We start from the raw sequence: 18,655 nt of genomic DNA on the forward strand, positions 1-18,655 counted from the left end.
GCCCTATTTTAGCTTTTCTCTCTCTGCCTCCCTTTCTTCTTTTATCTTCCTCCCTGATAAATCACAAGGACAAATATGAAACGTTTTCCTATCGTCTTGGAGCTGGTCTCGGCCGGGGTGTCTGTCAGGCGGGGATCAGGAGGGGTTTGGGAGGAGCAGAGAGTGTGAGCTGGAGTGCAGAGGGAAAGGAGAGCAGGAAGGTGCAAAGGAGGCAGCCAACAGAGAACCTTGAAGCTACTGGTTAGGAGTTTCTGTTTGATGTAGACAGAAATGGACACCACTGGAGGTTAGAGTGAAGCGATATGTTCAGAATCAATCAATCAATCAATCAAACAATCGTATTTATTGAGCGCTTACTGTGTGCAGAGCACTGTACTAAGCTCTTGGGAAGTACAAGTTGGCAACATATAGAGACGGTCCCTACCCAACAGTGGGCTCACAGTGTAGAAGGAGGAGGCAGAGAACAAAACAAACCATATTAACAAAATAAATAGAATAGATATGTACAAGTAAAATAAATAAATAGACTAATAAATATGTACAAACAAATATACATATATACAGGTGCTGTGGGGAAGGGAAGGAGGCAAGGCTGGGGGAATGGAGAGGGGAAGGAGGGGGAGAGGAAAGAGGGGGCTCAGAACAGCATACTAGGAAGATGATGTGGGCAGCAAAGTGTCGGGTAGATTGGAAAGGGGAGAGGCTGGAACTTGGTGGGCCTAAAAGCAGGGAGATGATGATTGCTTGGCCATGGGGAATGGCCACAAGCATGGAGGGGAAGTAATGGATGGATCTAGGCAATATTGTGGAGAAAAGCAGGCAGGAGTTTGACAGCTCCTTCATAAATACGATTGATTGATTGATTGTGTGTGGAATGTGAAAGAAAGAGCTCCTGGTGAACAAGGAACATGTCTACCAAGTCTGTTATACTGTACTTTCCCAAGGGCTTAGAATAGTCCTCTGCAAACAGTAAGCCCTCAATCAATACAATTGATTGATTGAGGTGAGTCAAAGTAGAAATCTCCACCTCCTCTCAAAATCCACCCACTCAGTCTCTGCCTCTGATCCCATCCTTTTGCACATTAAAAAGACACTTGCCCCTCCCTTTTTTCCCTCCCTCTCTGCCATCTTTAAATGGTAACACTCCAAAGGCTTCTTCTCCATTGTTTTCAGACATGCTCTCTATTCTAAAAGAAAACCTTCCCTGGATGCCTTCCAGTTATCTCCCCATCTCGCTCCTACCATTGCTCTCCAAACTCCTTGAGTGAGTTGTTTACACTATCTGCTTCCACTTCCTCTCCTCCAATTCTCTCCATGACCACCTCCACTCTGGATTCTGCTCCCTTCACGCCACCAAAATGGCCCTTTTAGAGGTCACCAATGATTTCCTTCTTGCCAAATCCAATGGCCTCCACTCCATCCTAATCCTCCTGGACCTATCGGCTGCCTTCGACACTGTTGACCACAAATCTCCAGAAAAATTATCCAACCTTGGCTTCACTGACATTGTCCTCTCCAAGCTCTCCTCCTATCTCTCTGGCAGCTCATTCTCAGTCTCTTTCGTGGGCTCCTCTTCTGTCTCCCATGCCCCGATGGTGGGAATCCTCCAAGGCTAAGTTATGGGAAACTTTTTACTCCCCGTCTACCCCAGCTCACTTGGAAAACTCATTTTCTCCAATGGCTTCAACTACCATTTCTATATAGATGATTCCCAAATCTACCTTTCCAGCACAGCAATAATAATAATTATGGTACTTGCTAAACTCTTACTATGTGCCAAACACTGTTCTAAATACTGCGGTAGATACAAGTTAAAACACAGTCCCTGTTCCGCATGGGGCTCTTAATCTCCATTTTACAGATGAGGTAACTGAGACCCAGAGAAGTTCAGTGACTTGCCCAAGGTCACATAGCAGACATGTGGTGAAGCCTGAATTTTAGAACCCAGGTCCTTCAGGCTCCCATGCCTGGTCTCTACCCACTAAGCCACGCTGCTGATGTTTCTCATTTGCTGCAGTCTCAAATTTCCTCTTACCTTCAGGACATCTCTACTTAGATATCCCTTCAATACCTCAAAATTAACAAAATAAAACAGAACTCCTCATCTTTCTACCCAAACTCTGCCCTCCACCTGCCTTTCCCATCATCGTAGACAGCCCCACCATCCTCCCTGCCCCACAAGTCCGTAACCATGGCATTACCCAAGACTCATCTCTCTCATTCAACCTACTTATTCAACCTGTCACCAAATCCTATCAGTTCAACCTTCACAACATCACTATAATCCACATTAATCCAAACATTTATCCTATCCTGCCTCGACTACTGCATCGGCCTCCTTACGGACCTCCCTGCTTCCTGTCTCTGCCTACTTTTGCCCACAGAGAAGCAGCATGGATCAGTGGAACGAGCACGAACTTGGGAGTCAGAGGTCATGGGTTCAAATCCCGGCTCTGCCAATTGTCAGCTGTGTGACTTTGGGAAAGTCACTTAACTTCTCTGTGCCTCAGTTACCTCATCTGTAAAATGGGGATTAAGACTGTGAGCCCCACGTGGGACAACCAGATCACCTTGTAACCTCCCCAACACTTAGAACAGTGCTTTGCACATACTAAGTGCTTAATAAATGCCATTATTATTATTATACTTCATACTTCACTCTGCTGGCCGGGTCATTTTTCTACAAAACCATTCAGTCCATGTTTCCCCACTCCTCAAGAACCTCCAGTGGTTGCCCATCTACTTTCTCATCCAACAGAAACTCCTTACCATTGGCTATAAAGCACTCAATCACTTGCTTCTCGTTTGTAACTCCCTTCCCATTCATATCCAACAAACCATCTGTGTCCCCACCTTCAAAGTCTTACTAAAAGCACATCTCCTCCAAGAAGTCTTCCCTGACTAAATCCTCATTTCCTTTTCACCCACTCCTTTCTGTGTCACCCTGGCACTTGGATTTGCACCCTTTATTCACCCCACCCTCAGCCCATTAGCACTTATGTATTTATCTGTAATTTATTTATTTATCCATATTAATGTCTGCCTCCCTCCCTAGTCTGTAAGCTTTCTGTGAGCAGAAAACATGTCTAACAATTCTGTTACATTAATTCAGTGTTCTGCGCAGTTCGCACTCAATAAGTTAGATTGATTGATTGACTGGCCTGGCATTGTGGGAAACTGTCCTGGCCCAGAGAGTTATGCTGACAGTGAGACTGGGCACAGATCATGTCTACTAGCTATCGTTCTCTCCCAAGCCTTAATACAGTGCTCTGCACATAGTAGATGCTCAATACTATAATTTGCTGATTGACTGGAGGAATAAAATGGCATTGCCCATTGCCATGGCAAACACTACATCCACCTCTCAGGGCTTTATCATTCATCTCTCCTCCCCTCCTTCCCTTGCTTCCTCCTCCCTCTCTTGGGAATAAACCAACAAAAAGACTTGTTTCCATTTTCCGTTATAAAATACTCAAAAATATATAGATAGTAAAGGACCAAATACAAATACAGCAGTCTGTCATTCACTAACAGCAAGGCTGCTTCACAGTGTGGTAACGAGCCATTAAGATGTTTATCAAGTCATTAGCAATGACAGGTAAAACTTGACTTGGGAAATTGCATCCAGGTCTTTGAATATGGGATCTGGGGGGTGAACTGGGCTGCGAAGGAGAAGTGGGCCTTTCCCCCTAAGCAGGACCATGGAATTAGAAAGCAGAAGAGGCTTAAAAGTGAATGCAGAAGATAAGGGAATTGTCTGTTGGAACTGTGGGTCCTTGGAGCAGGTTTCACTGTGCAGGAGATCAATACTGTCTTTCGAAAGAAACAAAACAAAATCGATGTGAACTACCCCTAAGGCTCTGAGCAGACCCTGCAGCAACAGGCTGATATATGCTCGGGTTCCACAGTGATTCATGAATGGGGAACAGCCTTAAGGCTCCAAGCTGCTCCTCCATCTTATCAGCCCCTCTTGCCCTTTATTTTTTAAACTGTATTTGTTAAGTCCTTACTATGTGCCAGAAACTGTACTAAGCGCAGGAGTAGACAAAAACTAATCAGACTGGACATAGTCCATGTCCCACATTCATTCATTCATTCAATCAATCGTATTGAACGCTTACTGTGTGCAGAGCACTGTACTAAGCACTTGGAAAGTACAATTCGGGCAACATATAGAGACAGTCCCTATCCAACAACGGGCTCACAGTCTAGAAGGGGGAGACAGACAGCAAAACAGAACAAGTAGACAGGTGTCAATACCATCAAAATAAATAGTATTATATGCACATCATTAATAAAATAAATACAGTAATAAATATGTACGAATATACACAAGTGCTATGGGGAGGGGAAGGAGATAGGGCAGAGGGAGGGAATGGGGCTGATGGGGAGGGGAGGAGGAGCAGAGCTCAGTCTGGGAAGGCCTCCTGGAGGAGGTGAGCTCTCAGAAGGGCTTTGAAGGGAGGAAGAGAGCTAGTTTGGTGGATGTGTGGAAGGAGGGCATTCCAGACCAGAGGCAGGATGTGGGCCAGGGGTCGACGGTGGGACAGGTGAGAACGAGGCACAGTGAGAGGGTTAGCAGCAGAGTGTGCGGGGTGGGCTGTAGGAGAGAAGGGAGGTGAGGTAGGAGGGGGCAAGGTGATGGTGAGCTTTGAAGCCAATAGTGAGGAGTTTTTGCTTCATATGAAGGTTGATAGGCAACCACTGGAGATTTTTGAGGAGGGGAGTGACATGCCCAGAGCATTTCTGTGCAAAGATAATCCGGCAGCAGAGTGAAGTATAGACTGAAATGGGGAGAGACAGGAGGATGGGAGATCAGAAAGGAGGCCGATGCCGTAATCCAGTCGGGATAGGATGAGAGATTGAGCCAGCAAGGTAGTGGTTTGGATGGAGAGGAAAGGGCAGATCTTGGTGATGTTGTGGAGGTGAGATCAGCAGGTTTTGGTGACAGATTGGATGTGTGGGGTGAATGAGAGAGTGGGGTCAAGGATGACACCAAGGTTGCCGGCTTGTAAGACAGGAAGGATGGTAGTGTCGTCCACAGTGACGGGAAGGTCAGGGAGAGGACAGGGTTTGGGAGGGAAGATAAGGTGCTCAGTCTTAGACATGTTGAGTTTTAGGTGGCGGGCAGACATCCAGGTGGAGATGTCCTGAAGGCAGGAGGAGTCTGGAGGAAGGGAGAGAGAACAGGGAGAAGCTGCATGGCTCAGTGGAAAGAGCCCGGGCTTTGGAGTCAGAGTTCATGGGTTCAAATCCTGGCTCCGCCAATTGTCAGCTGTGTGACTTTGGGCAAGTCACTTAACTTCTCTGTGCCTCAGTTACCTCATCTGTAAAATGAGGATGAAGACTGTGAGCCCCATGTGGGACAACCTGATCACCTTGTAACCTCCCTGGCACTTAGAACAGTGCTTTGCACATAGTAAGTGCTTAATAAATGCTATTATTATTACTATTATAACAGGTGAGGAGATGGAGATTTGGGTGTCACATGAGGCTCACAATTTTAATCCCCATTTTACAGATGAGGTAACTGAGGCACAGGGAAGTTAAATGACTTGCCCAAGGTCACATAGTGGACAAGCAGCAAAGCTGGGTGTAGACCCCAGGAGACTTGACTCCTAGGCTCATGCTCTATCCATTAGACCACACTGCTTCTCCTCACTGATAGAGTGTCTCTAACAGTAACCTTGTTTCTGAATCCCAGATAGCTGTAAATCAACCAATCAATCAATCAGTCGTATTTATTGAGCACTTACTGTGTGCAGAGCACTGTACTAAGCGCTTGGGAAGTACAAGTTGGCAACATATAGAGACTGTCCCTACCCAACAGTGGGCTCACAGTCTTAAAGGGGGAGGTAAAAGGGGGAGTCTAAAAGTAAATGAAGAGTGTATGTCTGTGTGTCTGTGTGTCTGTGTCTGTCTGTCTCCCCCTTCTAGACTGTGAGCCCACTGCTGGGTAGGGACCGTCTCTATATGTTGCCAACCTGTACTTCCCAAGCGCTAAGTACAGTGCTCTGCACACAGTAAGCGCTCAATAAATGCAATTGAATGAATGAATGAATGTATATGTGTGTGTGTTTGTTATTGTATAAAGCATTGTGCCCTAGTGGAAAGAGTTCAGACTTGGAAGTCAGAGAGAATGGTTTCTAATCCCAGCTTCAAGACTTGCTTGCAATTTGACCTTGGGCAAATCACTTATCTTCTCTGTGTCTCACTTTCCTCAACTATAAAATGAGGGTGAAATACCTGTTCTCCCTCTTATTTTAGATTATGAACCCTGTGTGGGACAAGGACCATGTCTGACCTGATTAACTTGTGTCTTCACCAGCACTTAGTACAATGCTCAGCACAAAGTAAATGCTTAACAAATACCATAAAAAAATACTGAGGTCCTGCATACAATTAGTCTAACATCTCTGAAGCAAATCTTGTTGAGTGCCATCTTGGCTGAGTGGGATGACACCAGGACATCTAGCAACCGCTCTATAGTGTTCTGAAATGAGATAACAATAATAATAATAGCAATAATTATGGTATTTGTTAAGTGATGTACCTGGCACTGTACTAAGTGCTGGGGTGGATACAAGCAAATCAGGTTGGACACAGTCCCTGTCCCTAAAGGGGCTCATAGTCTTAATCCCCATTTTCCAGATGAGGTCACTGAGTCAAAGAGAAGTGAAGTAATAATAATAATAATAATTTTGGTATTTGTTAAGCGCTTACTATGTGCAAAGCACTGTTCTAAGCGCTGGGGAGGATGCAGGGTGATCAGGTTGTCCCACGTGGGGCTCACAATCTTCATCCCCATTTTACAGATGAGGTAACTGAGGCCCAGAGAAGTGAAATGACTTGCCCAAAGTCACGCAGCTGACAAGCGGCGGAGCCGGGATTTGAACCCATGACCTCTGACTCCCAAGCCCAGGCTCTTTCCACCGAGCCATGCAGCGGTAACTGAGGCCCAGAGAAGTGAAGTGACTTTCCCAAGGTCACACAGCAGACAAGTGGAGGAGCCAGGATTAGAACCCATGACCTTCTCACTCCCAGGCCTGGGTTCTTGCCAATACACCATCCTGCTTCTAAGACATAGTCCCTTTCCCACAGGGGACTCATACTCTAAGAGGTAGGGAAAATGGGCATTTCTTTTTTTTTTGTATTTGTTAAGTGCTTGCTTTGCTAGGCCCCATACTAACAGCTGGGGTAGATAACGAGCTAATTAGGTTGGACACAGTCCGTGTTCCACATGGGGCTCACATTCTTAATCCCCATTTTACAGATGAGGAAACTGAGGCATAGAGAAGTGAAGAGACTTGCCCAAGGTCATACAGGAGATATGTGGCAGGGTCAGGATTAGAACCCAGATCCTTCTAACTCCCAGGCCCGGGCTTTATTCACTAGACCACACTGCTTCAGCCCTATTTTAAGAGGAAATTGAGAACCAGAGGGTTTAGGTGACTTGCCTAGTCGTATCACAGGCAAGTAGGGACATTGGAACAAGAACCTGGGCTTCTGACTCAAAGTGTCCCACCCTTTCCACTTGGCCAGGCTCCAGAGATACAATGTGAGACCATTGTTGGGTAGGGACCATCTCTATTTGTTGCCGACTTGTACTTCCCAAGCGTTTAGTACAGTGCTCTGCACACAGTAAGTGCTCAATAAATATGATTGAATGAATGAAGAAAGCAAAGCCGTAAACCAAGTGGCATAGCCATGGGCAGTAGGGGAATGGAATCAATCAATCAATCAATCGGTGATATTTCTTGAGCACTTACCGTGTGCAGAGCACTGTACTAAGTGCTTATGCAGCAGGAGACAGAGCAGTTTGGACTACAGCAATTAGAAATGGGATGACTGTCTTGGAACAGAGGCTCTGGGAAGATAGCACACAAAGAGGGAGAAGTGAAAACGGCCTCAGGTACTCTGTTCATACTGGGCAGAAGGGATTGTTAGTCCAGTATTCCTACAGAACTGATCAAATCTCAGCAAGCACCTCTCCATAGTGTGATTCTAAATAGCACCCCAACAGTGAAAGGGAAGTCTTAGAGCTTAGGGCAAACCTGGTTCAGGCTGTATCTGAGCAATATTCAACCCCAAATGACAAAAAACCCCGAAAAGGGGCCCTCTGGATCAAGTGTGCAAGAGATTCTGTGGGTGACATTCACACCGGAGGGTACGGGTGTCACTGGCAGCAGTGTGCTCCTCCGGCTGCCCCATTCGTAACAAAGCACTTGCAAAGAGCACATAGTAAGCGCTTAATAAACGCCATCATTATTATTATTATTATTATTCATCCCCATTTTACACATGAGGTCACTGAGGCCCAGAGAAGTGAAGTGACTTGCCCAAGGTCACACAGCTGACAGGTGGCAGAGCTGGGATTTGAACCCGTGACCTCCGACTCCAAAGCCCGGGCCCTTTCCACTGAGTCACGCTGCTTCTCCGAGGAGGAAGGGTGTGTATGTGGGTGAGAGAGGGTGTGTGAAGTTGTGCGTGTGTGAGGGGGTGTGTGTGTGGTGGGGGGGTTGTTTGAGGGCATATATGTGTTCGGGGGTGTATAATAATGATGGTATTTGTTGAGCGCTTACTATGTCCAAGGCGCTGTTCTGGGCGATGGGGAGTTTGCGAGGTGATCGGGTTGTCCCCCATGGGGATCACAGTCTTAATCCCCATTTTGCAGATGAGATCACTGAGGCACAGAGAAGACTGAGCCCCCTTTTTCCTCTCCCCCTCCCCATCCCCCCACCCTACCTCCTTCCCCTCCCCACAGCACCTGCATATATGTTTGTACAGATTTATTACTCTATTTTACCTGTACATATTTACTATTCTACTTATTTTATTTTGTTAATAGCGCTCAATAAATACGATTGAATGAATGACTAATCATAATATTTCGTATGTACTTACTATGTATCTATAATAATGGCATTTATTAAGCGCTTACTATGTGCAAAGCACTGTTCTAAGCGCTGAATCTAGACTGCGAGCCCGCTGTTGGGTAGGGACCATCTTCTATATGTTGCCAACTTGTGCTTCCCAAGCGCTTAGTACAGTGCTCTGCACACAGTAAGCGCTCAATAAATCCGATTGAATGAATGAATGAATGAAAGAGCCTGGCCTTCAAAGGCACGGCACACACCAACACAAGCACAGAGAAAGCTAAAAAGTCAGGAAGAAAGGCAACTCTGCAGAAATGCCATGAAAAATAGCCAGTCTGGGTCTTTTTAATGGGAGGAAGAGAGAGGGAGAAGAAATCCAGGGAGTTGGCTGCTGGCACTTGCCATTATATACGGCGTAGACTTTCTGTCCTTCCTGAGCTGATGGATTCCCTTGAGACGGGAGCTACAGGGAACACTGGGAGTTTTCACGGGCGGCTCGTGACCAGACCAGGATTAGAGCCAAAAGCCCGAGGGTTGCGAAGAGTTTCTGCCTAATCCTAGAAAGTTCAGATACCATATATCATACGGTTTGTCTGCATTCTCAGTCTTGGTACCAAGTCTCAGGTCCAGGATCCTTTGAGCCAGGTTAATAATGAAAACACAGAGGGGAAACTAGAAGTTTACAAGATTGGATTGGGATCTTGTTGCCGGCAGTTGAGAAAATGCAGAAGGGACTGGAAATATCAACATTTCCCGCCTGCAAAATCTAGCACTTAACACAGTGCCCTGCACACAGCAAACACTCAATAAATGCCTATTGATTGATTGATTTATCATTTTCTCCACTCTATCCTAAGAGAACAAGACATCCAAGACAGTTGACTAATCGATTGTATTTATCGAGCACTAAATGTTTACAGAGCCTTCCACTAAGTGCCGAGGACAGTACGATAAAACAGAGATAATAGCAATAATAATTATAATAATAATAACGATAATGGTATTTGCTAAGCACTTACTATGAGCTTAGCGCTTAGTACAGTGCTCTGCACATAGTAATCGCTCAATAAATACGATTGATTGATTATGTGCCAAGTTTTGTTCTAAATGCTGGGGTAGATAAAAAGCTAGCAGTTTAGACACAGTCCCTATCCCCTATGGGGCTCACATTCTAGGTAGGAGGGAGTGGGATTTAGTCCTCATTTTACAGATGAGGAAACTGAGGCACAGAAAATTAAGTGACTTGTCGAAGGTCACACAGCAGACAAGTGGAAGAGCCAGAATTAGAACCCAGAGGAGTCAGAGGACTCTCAGGCCTGTGCCCTTTTCTCTAGGCCACACATTCCCTGTCCACGAGGAGCTTACAGTCTAGAGGGGGAGACAAACATTAAAATAAATTAAGGATATGGACGTAAGTGCTGTGGGGCTGAGGGTGGGACAATAAAGGGTACAAATCCAAGTGCAAGGGTGACACAGAAGGGAGTGGGAGCAGAGGAAATGAGGCTTAGTTGGGGAAGGCCTTTTGAAGAAGATGAGATTTTAATAAGGTTTGAAGGTGGGGAGAATGATGGTCTGTGGGATATGACGAGGGAGAGAGTTCCAGGCCAGAGGCAGGATGTGGGCGAGGGGTCAGTGGTGAGATAGATGAGATAGAGGTATAGCTGATCATCTAGAGTGTTTGTTAAAAGCCGTCATTGTGAGTAGGATTTACTAGGGACTGAATTAAGTAAGCTAAACAGGCACATCCGCTGTTCCCCAGGGGTTTACCATCCAATACAGGCAACTCTGACATCCAGACAGCTGAACAGTGAGTAAATAGAAAAAAAAAAGTTAGGGGGTAATGGAGTAAATGAAGAGTGAGATTTGGTAGTTGCTTGTTGAAAACTTCCTCTCTTCCAATCACTGTGGTCAGGAATGACTTCATGGAAAAGATCAGATTATAGACAGAAAAGCCCTCAGATGTGGAGAAAGACAAAGCTGTCTAGTCATGTCTCACCCTTGCTAACCCCCTTTCCTGGGTCCATAGGGGATAATGGGATAGGAGACTGATGGTCCCCACTGTCTTAATAATGACTTCTGCCCCCCTAACGTGATGGGTGCCGAGTGAGCATGATAAACAACACGCAACTTCAATTTTTTTTTTTTTTGGGGGTATTTGTTAAGCGCTTACATGTCCCAGGTACTATATTAAGCGCTGGGGTAGATACAATTTGTCAGGTTGAACACAGTCCCTGTCCTGCATGGGACTCATAATCTTAATCCCCATTTTACAGAGGAGATAACAGAGGCACAGAGAAATGAAATGACTTGCCTAAAGTCACACAGCAGATACTTGGCAGAGCCAGGATTAGAACCATGGTCCCTCTGATTCCCAGGCCCATGCTCTATCCACTAGGCCATGCAGTTTCCCCAGTAAACCAGCTCCTTTAATCATCAATCGTATCATCATCAATTGTATTTATTGAGTGCTTACTGTGTGCAGAGCACTGTACTAAGCGCTTGGAAAGTACAAGTTGGCAACATATAGAGACAGTCCCTACCCAACAGTGGGCTCACAGTCTAAAAGATAATTTCAACGGCAGTAGGAAGGATTTTAGCTCACTTTCTGAATGAAAGCAACCCTTGCTAAAGAGCTCTAAGAGGTTATAATAATAATAATAATAACAATGGCATTTATTCAGCGCTGTATGCAAAGCACTGTTCAAAGCGCTGGAGGTTACAAGGTGATCAGGTTGTCCCACATGGGGGCACACAGTCTGCATCCCCATTTTACAGATGAGGTAACTGAGGCACAGAGAAGTTAAGAGACTTGCCCAAAGTCACACAGCTGACAAGTGGCGGAGCCAGGAATTGAACCCATGACCTCTGACTCCAAAGCCTGGGCTCTTTCTACTGAGCCAGTGTGGCCTTTAATGAACCAACCCCATCTAGGATTCAGGACACACAATACTTCCTTCCTTGGACAGAGCTTATTTTAGTGTCTTGTCTTTTCTAGTAAACTGTAAGCCCCTTAAGGGCAGGTATCATGTCTACTAAGAACTTAGTGCAGTGCTCTGCCCATTTAGGTGCATTATCAGGACAATTTATTGGTTGAGTGATTGGTTGATTAATTGATTGAGGGATAGGCTGACCAATCAATCAATCAATCAATCAATCGTATTTATTGAGCGCTTACTGTGTGCAGAGCACTGTACTAAGCGCTTGGGAAGTACAAGTTGGCAACATATAGAGACAGTCCCTACCCAACAGTGGGCTCACAGTCTACTCATTCATTCATTCATTCATTCATTCAATCGTATTTATTGAGCTCTTACTGTGTGCAGAGCTCTGTACTAAGCGCTTGGGAAGTACAGGTTGGCAACATATAGAGACGGTCCCTACCCAACAGCGGGCTCACACTCTAGAAGACCAGTGACGGCACTCAAAAAATCCAGACCTTGAGGTACAGGTGACATCACGTGTGTTATACCAGCCTTCAGTGTAGTGTGATTATGTCATGCGGACACCATATTTGTTGAAGTCTGTCTGATTCCACTTGAATCTTCCCAAATCTAGAGTTTCACTGAGGGCAGTCTGACCCCTCCAATAGCTCCAGAGCTTTTGTCAGTCAATCAGTCAATCATCCAATCATATTTATTGAAAAATCAATTAATCAATCAATATTACAGAGCACTTACTGTGTGCAGAGCACCATACTATGCACTTGGGAGAATATAGTATAGCAGAGTTGTTAGACATGTTCCCTGCCCACTACAAGTTTATGGTCTAGACAGACATTAATATAAATAAAAAAAGTATGGATATGTGCATAAGTGCTGTGGGGTTGAGGGAAGCATGAATAAAGAAAGCAGAGAAGCAGCGTGGCTCAATGGAAAAGAGCACAGGCTTTGGAGTCAGAGGTCATGGGTTCAAATCCCGGCTCTGCCAATTGTCAGCTGTGTGACTTTGGGCAAGTCACTTAACTTCTCTGTGCCTCAGTTACCTCATCTGTAAAATGGGGATTAAGACTGTGAGCCCCCTGTGGGATACCCTGATCACCTTGTAACCTCCCCAGTGCTTAGAACAGTGCTTTGCACATAGTAAGCGCTTAATAAATGCCATTATTATTATTATTATTATTATTATTATTATTAAAGGGAGCAAATCTAAGTGTAAGAGCTATTCAGAAGGGAGTGGGAGAAAAAGAGATGAGGATTTAGTCAGGGAAGGCCTCTTGGAGGAGATGTGCATTAGCACCATCAGGTCTGAGCTCCCCAAAGTCTCCCCTCCCCTTCTCCATTTCCCCCCTCCAACCCCCCCACCCACGCTTTCCCATCCTTCCCAGCAGTATTTTCAGAGGAGATTTCCTCTCTCCTCTCGTGCCACTCCCTCCACTTGTACTTCTGACCCCATTCTCTCTCACCTTATAAAAACTCTCATCCCTTCCCTCCTCCCCTCCTTAACTTCTATCTTCAACTGCTCACTCTCCAATGACTTCTTCCCCTTTGCCTTCAAACATGCCCACCTCTCCCGCATGCTAAAGAAACCCTCCCTTGACCTCACAGCCCCCTCCAGTTATCTCCCCATCTCCCTCCTACCCTTCCTTTCCAAACTCCTAGTGTGAGTCATCTACACTTGCTGCCTCAAATTCCTCTCTTTTCTTCCAACTGTCTCCTGGACCCCCTCCAGTCTGGCTTCCATCCCCTCTACTCCACAGAAACTGCCCCCTAAAAGGTCACCAATGACCTCCTTCTTGCCAAATTCAATGGCTCCTACTCTATCCTAATCCTCCTCGACCTCTTAGCTGCCTTTGACTCTGGTGACCATCCCCTTCTCCTCAACAACCTTGGCTTCACGGACTCTATCCTCTCCGGTTCTCCTCATCTCTCTGGTCATTCATTCTCAGTCTCCTTCGCTGGCTCCTCCTCCCCCTCCCATCCCCTCCTAGGGGCTCCTTAAGGGTCAGTACTTGGTCCCCTTCTGTTCTCCATCTATGCTCACTTCCTTGGTGAACTCATTTGCTCCCACGGCTTCAACTATCATCTCTACGCAGACGATACCCAAATCTACATCTCCTCCCCTGTTCTCTCTCCCTCCCTCTAGGCTCACATCTCTTCCTGCCTTCAGGACATCTCCACCTGGATGTCCTCCCTCCACCTAAAACTCAACATGTCCAAGACTGAGCTCCTTATCTTCCCTCCCAAAGCCTGTCCTCTCCCTGACTTTCCTGTCACTGTGGATGGCACTACCATCCTCCCGTCTCACAAGCCCGCAACCTTGGTGTCATTCTTGGCTCTGCTTTCACATTCATTCCACGTATCCAATCTGTCACCAAAACCTGCCAGTCTCACCTTCGCAACATCGTTAAGATCTGCCCTTTCCTCTCCATCCAAACCGCTACCGTGTTAGTACAATCACTCATCATATCCCAACTGGATTATTGCATCAGCATCCTTTCTGATCTCCCAATCTCTTACCTCTCCACACTTCAGTCTATATTTCACTCTGCTGCCCAGATTATCTTTCTACAGAAACACTCTGAGCCTGTCACCCCTCTCCTCAAAAATCTCCAGTGGTTGCCTATCAACCTTTGCATGAAGCTTAAACTACTCACTATTGGCTTCAAAGCTCTCCATCACTCTGCCCCCTCCTTCCTCTCCTCCCTTCTCTCCTTCTACAGCCCAGCCCACACACTCTGCTCCTCTGCTGCTAACCTCACTGTGTCTCGATCTTACCAGTCCCACCGTTGACCCCTGGCCCACATCCTACCTCTGCCCTGCCTCCTCTCATCCACCAGACTAGCACACTTCCCCCTTTCAAAGCCCTACTGAACGCTCACCTCCTCCGGGAGGCCTTCCCAGACTGAGCCCCTTCTTTCCTCTCCCCCTCGTACCCCTCTCCATCCCCCCATCTTACCTCCTTCCCTTCCCCACAGCACCTGTATATATGTATATATGGTTGTACATATTTATTACTCTATTTATTTATTTATTTATTTATTTTACTTGTACATTTCTATCCTACTTATTTTATTTTGTTGGTATGTTTGGTTCTGTTCTCTGTCTCCCCCTTTTAGACTGTGAGCCCACTGTTGGGTAGGGACTGTCTCTATGTGATGCCAATTTGTACTTCCCAAGCGCTTAGTACAGTGCTCTGCACATAGTAAGCGCTCAATAAATACGATTGATTGATTGCTTGATTGATTTCCCAGACTAGGCCCCCCTTTTCCTTTGCTCCTCCTCACCTCCCCATCACCCCAACTCCCTCCCTCTGCTCTACCCCCCCTCCACCCCACAGCCCTTGTGTATATACGTACATATTTATTGTTCCATTTATTTGATTAATGATGTGTATATATCTATAATTCTATTTATTTATATTGATATTATTGATGTCTGTGTGCTTGTACCTGTTTTGTTTTGTTGTCTGTCTTCCCCTTTCTAGACTGTGAGCCTGTTGTTGGGTAGGGACCGTCTCTATATGTTGCCAACTTGTACTTCCCAAGTGCTTAGTACAGTGCTCTGCACACAGTAAGCACTCAATAAATATGATTGAAAGAAGCAGCGTGGCTCAGTGGAAAGAGCACGGACTTTGGAGTCGGAGCTCATGGGTTCAAATCCTGGCTCCGCCAATTGTCAGCTGTGTGACTTTGGGCAAGTCACTTAACTTCTCTGGGCCTCAGTTACCTCATCTGTAAAATGGGGATTAAGGCTGTGAGCCCCACGAGGGACAACCTGATCACCTTGTAACCTCTCCAGTGTTTAGAACAGTGCTTTGCACATAGTAAGCACTTAATAAATGCCATTATTATTATTATTATCTCTATTTGTTGCTGAATTGTACTTTCCACCTGCTTAGTATAGTGCTCTGCACACAGTAAGCGCTCAATAACTTCGATTGAATGAATGAACGAATGAACAAGGCTTTGATGGTGAGGAAAGTGATTGTTGAATATGAAGAGGGAGGGCATTCCAGGCCAGAGGCAGGACTTGGGCAAGAGGTTGGTGGCAAGATACATGGGATAGAGGTACAGCGAGTAGGTTGGCATTAGAGGAGCCAAGTGTGTGGGCTGGGTTATAATACTAAGTGCTTGGGAGGGTACAATCGAGTTAGTAGACACCATTCCTGGCTCTCAAAGATCTTACAATCTAGTGGGGGAAATGGGCACTAAAATGATTACAGGTAGGGAGACACAATAGAGTTTAAATACATGTACATAAGTGCTTTGGGGAGGGAGAGGCAGCAATACCTGGGAACCAGGGGACCTGGGTTTTAATCCCAGCTCTTCACTTGCCTGATAATAATAATAATTTATTAAGTGCTTACTATGTACAAAGAACTGTTCTAAGCGCTGGGGAGGTTACAAGGTGATCAGGTTGTCCCACGGGGGGCTCTCAGTCTTAATCCCCATTTTACAGATGAGATAACTGAGGCAGAGAGAAGTGAAGTGACTTGCCCAAAGTCACACAGCTGCCAATTGGTGGAGCCGGGATTTGAACCCCTGATCTCTGATTCCAAAGCCCGGGCTCTTTCCACTGAGCCACGCTGCTTCTCCTGGTGCTATGCCTCAATTTCCTCATCTGTAAAACGGAGATTAAATACCTGTCCTCCCATTCCCTTCAGACTGTGAACCTCACATGGGATGGGTTATCTGATTGTCTTGTATCTACCTCCAGCCCCTCGTATACAGGCACTGGGTCTGACCTGATTATCTTGCATCTATTCCAGCACTTAGTACACAGAGACTGTGTATTGACCTGATTATCTTGTACGCACCCCAGTGCTTAATTCAGTTAACAAACACCATAACTATTACCACAATGCCAAATACATACTGGACAGGTGACAAACTTGCTGAAAACCAGCTCTCCAATATAAAATTAAGCACTTAATACAGGACTTAAGTGCTCAGTAAATACGACTGAATGAAAATTGGAGGACTTGTCACCCTGCTAACTATCCAGCTCTCCTTATCCACACCATGGTCTCTGTTTCTACTTCATCAGCACCAGATTCAGAACATAATAAGCATCTGGCTACTTAGCGGTTCTGAACTGTTGTCTCCACACACAGCCCTGGGTTGACCAGAGCTCTAGCTGTCTGTTTCCCGACATCGAGAGACCTATTAATATTTAGCAGGTTACTTTTTCAAAGCACTTTACATTTTCAAAGCCTGATACTGATCCACCTCACAACGGGGGTGCTGAAAAGATCAATTAGTGAGTACCAATTGATCTTTTCAGCACGCCCTTGTGAGTTGGATCAGTGGGGATGTGCCTATTTTACCTATGGGGGACACTTGTCAGTGAGTGGTCAAATTAGACTAGACTTCATTGGTTAAATCCTGCTTGGGCTGCTGACTCAATCAGACTGGGGACACCATTCCAGGACTGACTTTTCTGGAGATGTCGAGAAAAGGACAGGTCCACAAAGCTTGGAAAGAATAGTTACATCCTGGCCCCTGGAAACAATTCCCTCTTTGAGGTCCATTTTCTTGGGGAGAGAGCCCAAGTCCATCAATCAGTCGCATTTATTGAGCACTTATTGTGTGCAGAGCACTTTACCAAGCACTTGGGAGAGCCCAATGTAAGACTTTAACAGACCCATTCTCTGCCCATAATGAGCTTATGGTCTAGAAGGGGAGCTTAAAATGCTCCAAAGTTGCAGGTTTTAGGAAAGTTTAGGCAGTCAACCTCTGGAAAACTTCCCCATTTTGACCAGAGGACAGAAATGGTGGCTTCCTCCAAGCTCCAGAGCAACACACAGGAGAAGAAAAGTTTCCAAACTTAAATAAAAGGAATCTGAGATGGAAGTGTGAAGATATAACAATAATAATGGTATTTGTTAAGCAGTTACCATGTGCCGAGCACTAAGGTTGATATGAGATAATCACGTCTGACACAGTTCCTGTCCCACATGGGGTTCAGATTCTTAGAGGGAATGACAGAAATGTAGTTCATTCCCATTTTTCAGATGAGGAAATGGAGGTACAGAGAAGTTAAGTGACTTGCCCAAGATCATAGAGCAGGTAAGTGGTGGAACCGGGAGACTCCCAGTTCCGTGCTCTTTCCACTTGGCCCTACTCCTTCCCTTGAGCTTCATGTTGCCTGGCAAATTAATAAGGAGCCTGAAATTTAGACCCACAGATATAAAAAGTGCCCAAGAGAAGAGTGTGATGGAGTGAGGAACCCAGGAGCAGTTATTAGCCAAAAAAAGTAGTAGGGTTATTGGACAGAGAGGGCTAAAGAGATGGGGGCATGAAAACGGGGCTTTAATAATCATTAATGATATTTATTGAATGCCTACTGAGTGCAGAGCAGTGTTCTAAGTGCTTGGGGGAGTACAATGCAAGGGTTGGTAGAAGCGTTCCCGGCTAACACCAAGCTTACAGTCTTCAAAGAGAGGATTGTGTGAATTTTTTAAATTTGAGAATTGAGAAATGCAGCTGAAAATATCAATTGCTGAAGTTGTCCCGAGGGAAAGTCAAAATGAAGAATTGCTTTGGGAAAAAAAATGAGGGATCTGAAAAGAGTGATGGAAGGGCAATGGGAGAGAATGGGAGAGAAGCTGATAAAGGCAGAGTGTGCTGAATTATATATATTTAAACCATATACAAATGTAAATGTTTTATGAACTAATTTGGTAAGATAATTTTAGTTATGTTCTCACAATGAAAAACTGCAGGCAAGAGACGAGAAGTCCCTTCCAAGGCTGCATCTTCAACAACCCAAGGCACTTTCAGCTCCAGAGTTGACACAAATATTTGGGTGAATTGAGTTCAACTTTTTCCACTAAGAATG

The sequence above is a fragment of the Tachyglossus aculeatus genome, chromosome 3 (genome assembly GCF_015852505.1).
Source record: "Tachyglossus aculeatus isolate mTacAcu1 chromosome 3, mTacAcu1.pri, whole genome shotgun sequence".
Classification (NCBI taxonomy): domain Eukaryota; kingdom Metazoa; phylum Chordata; class Mammalia; order Monotremata; family Tachyglossidae; genus Tachyglossus; species Tachyglossus aculeatus.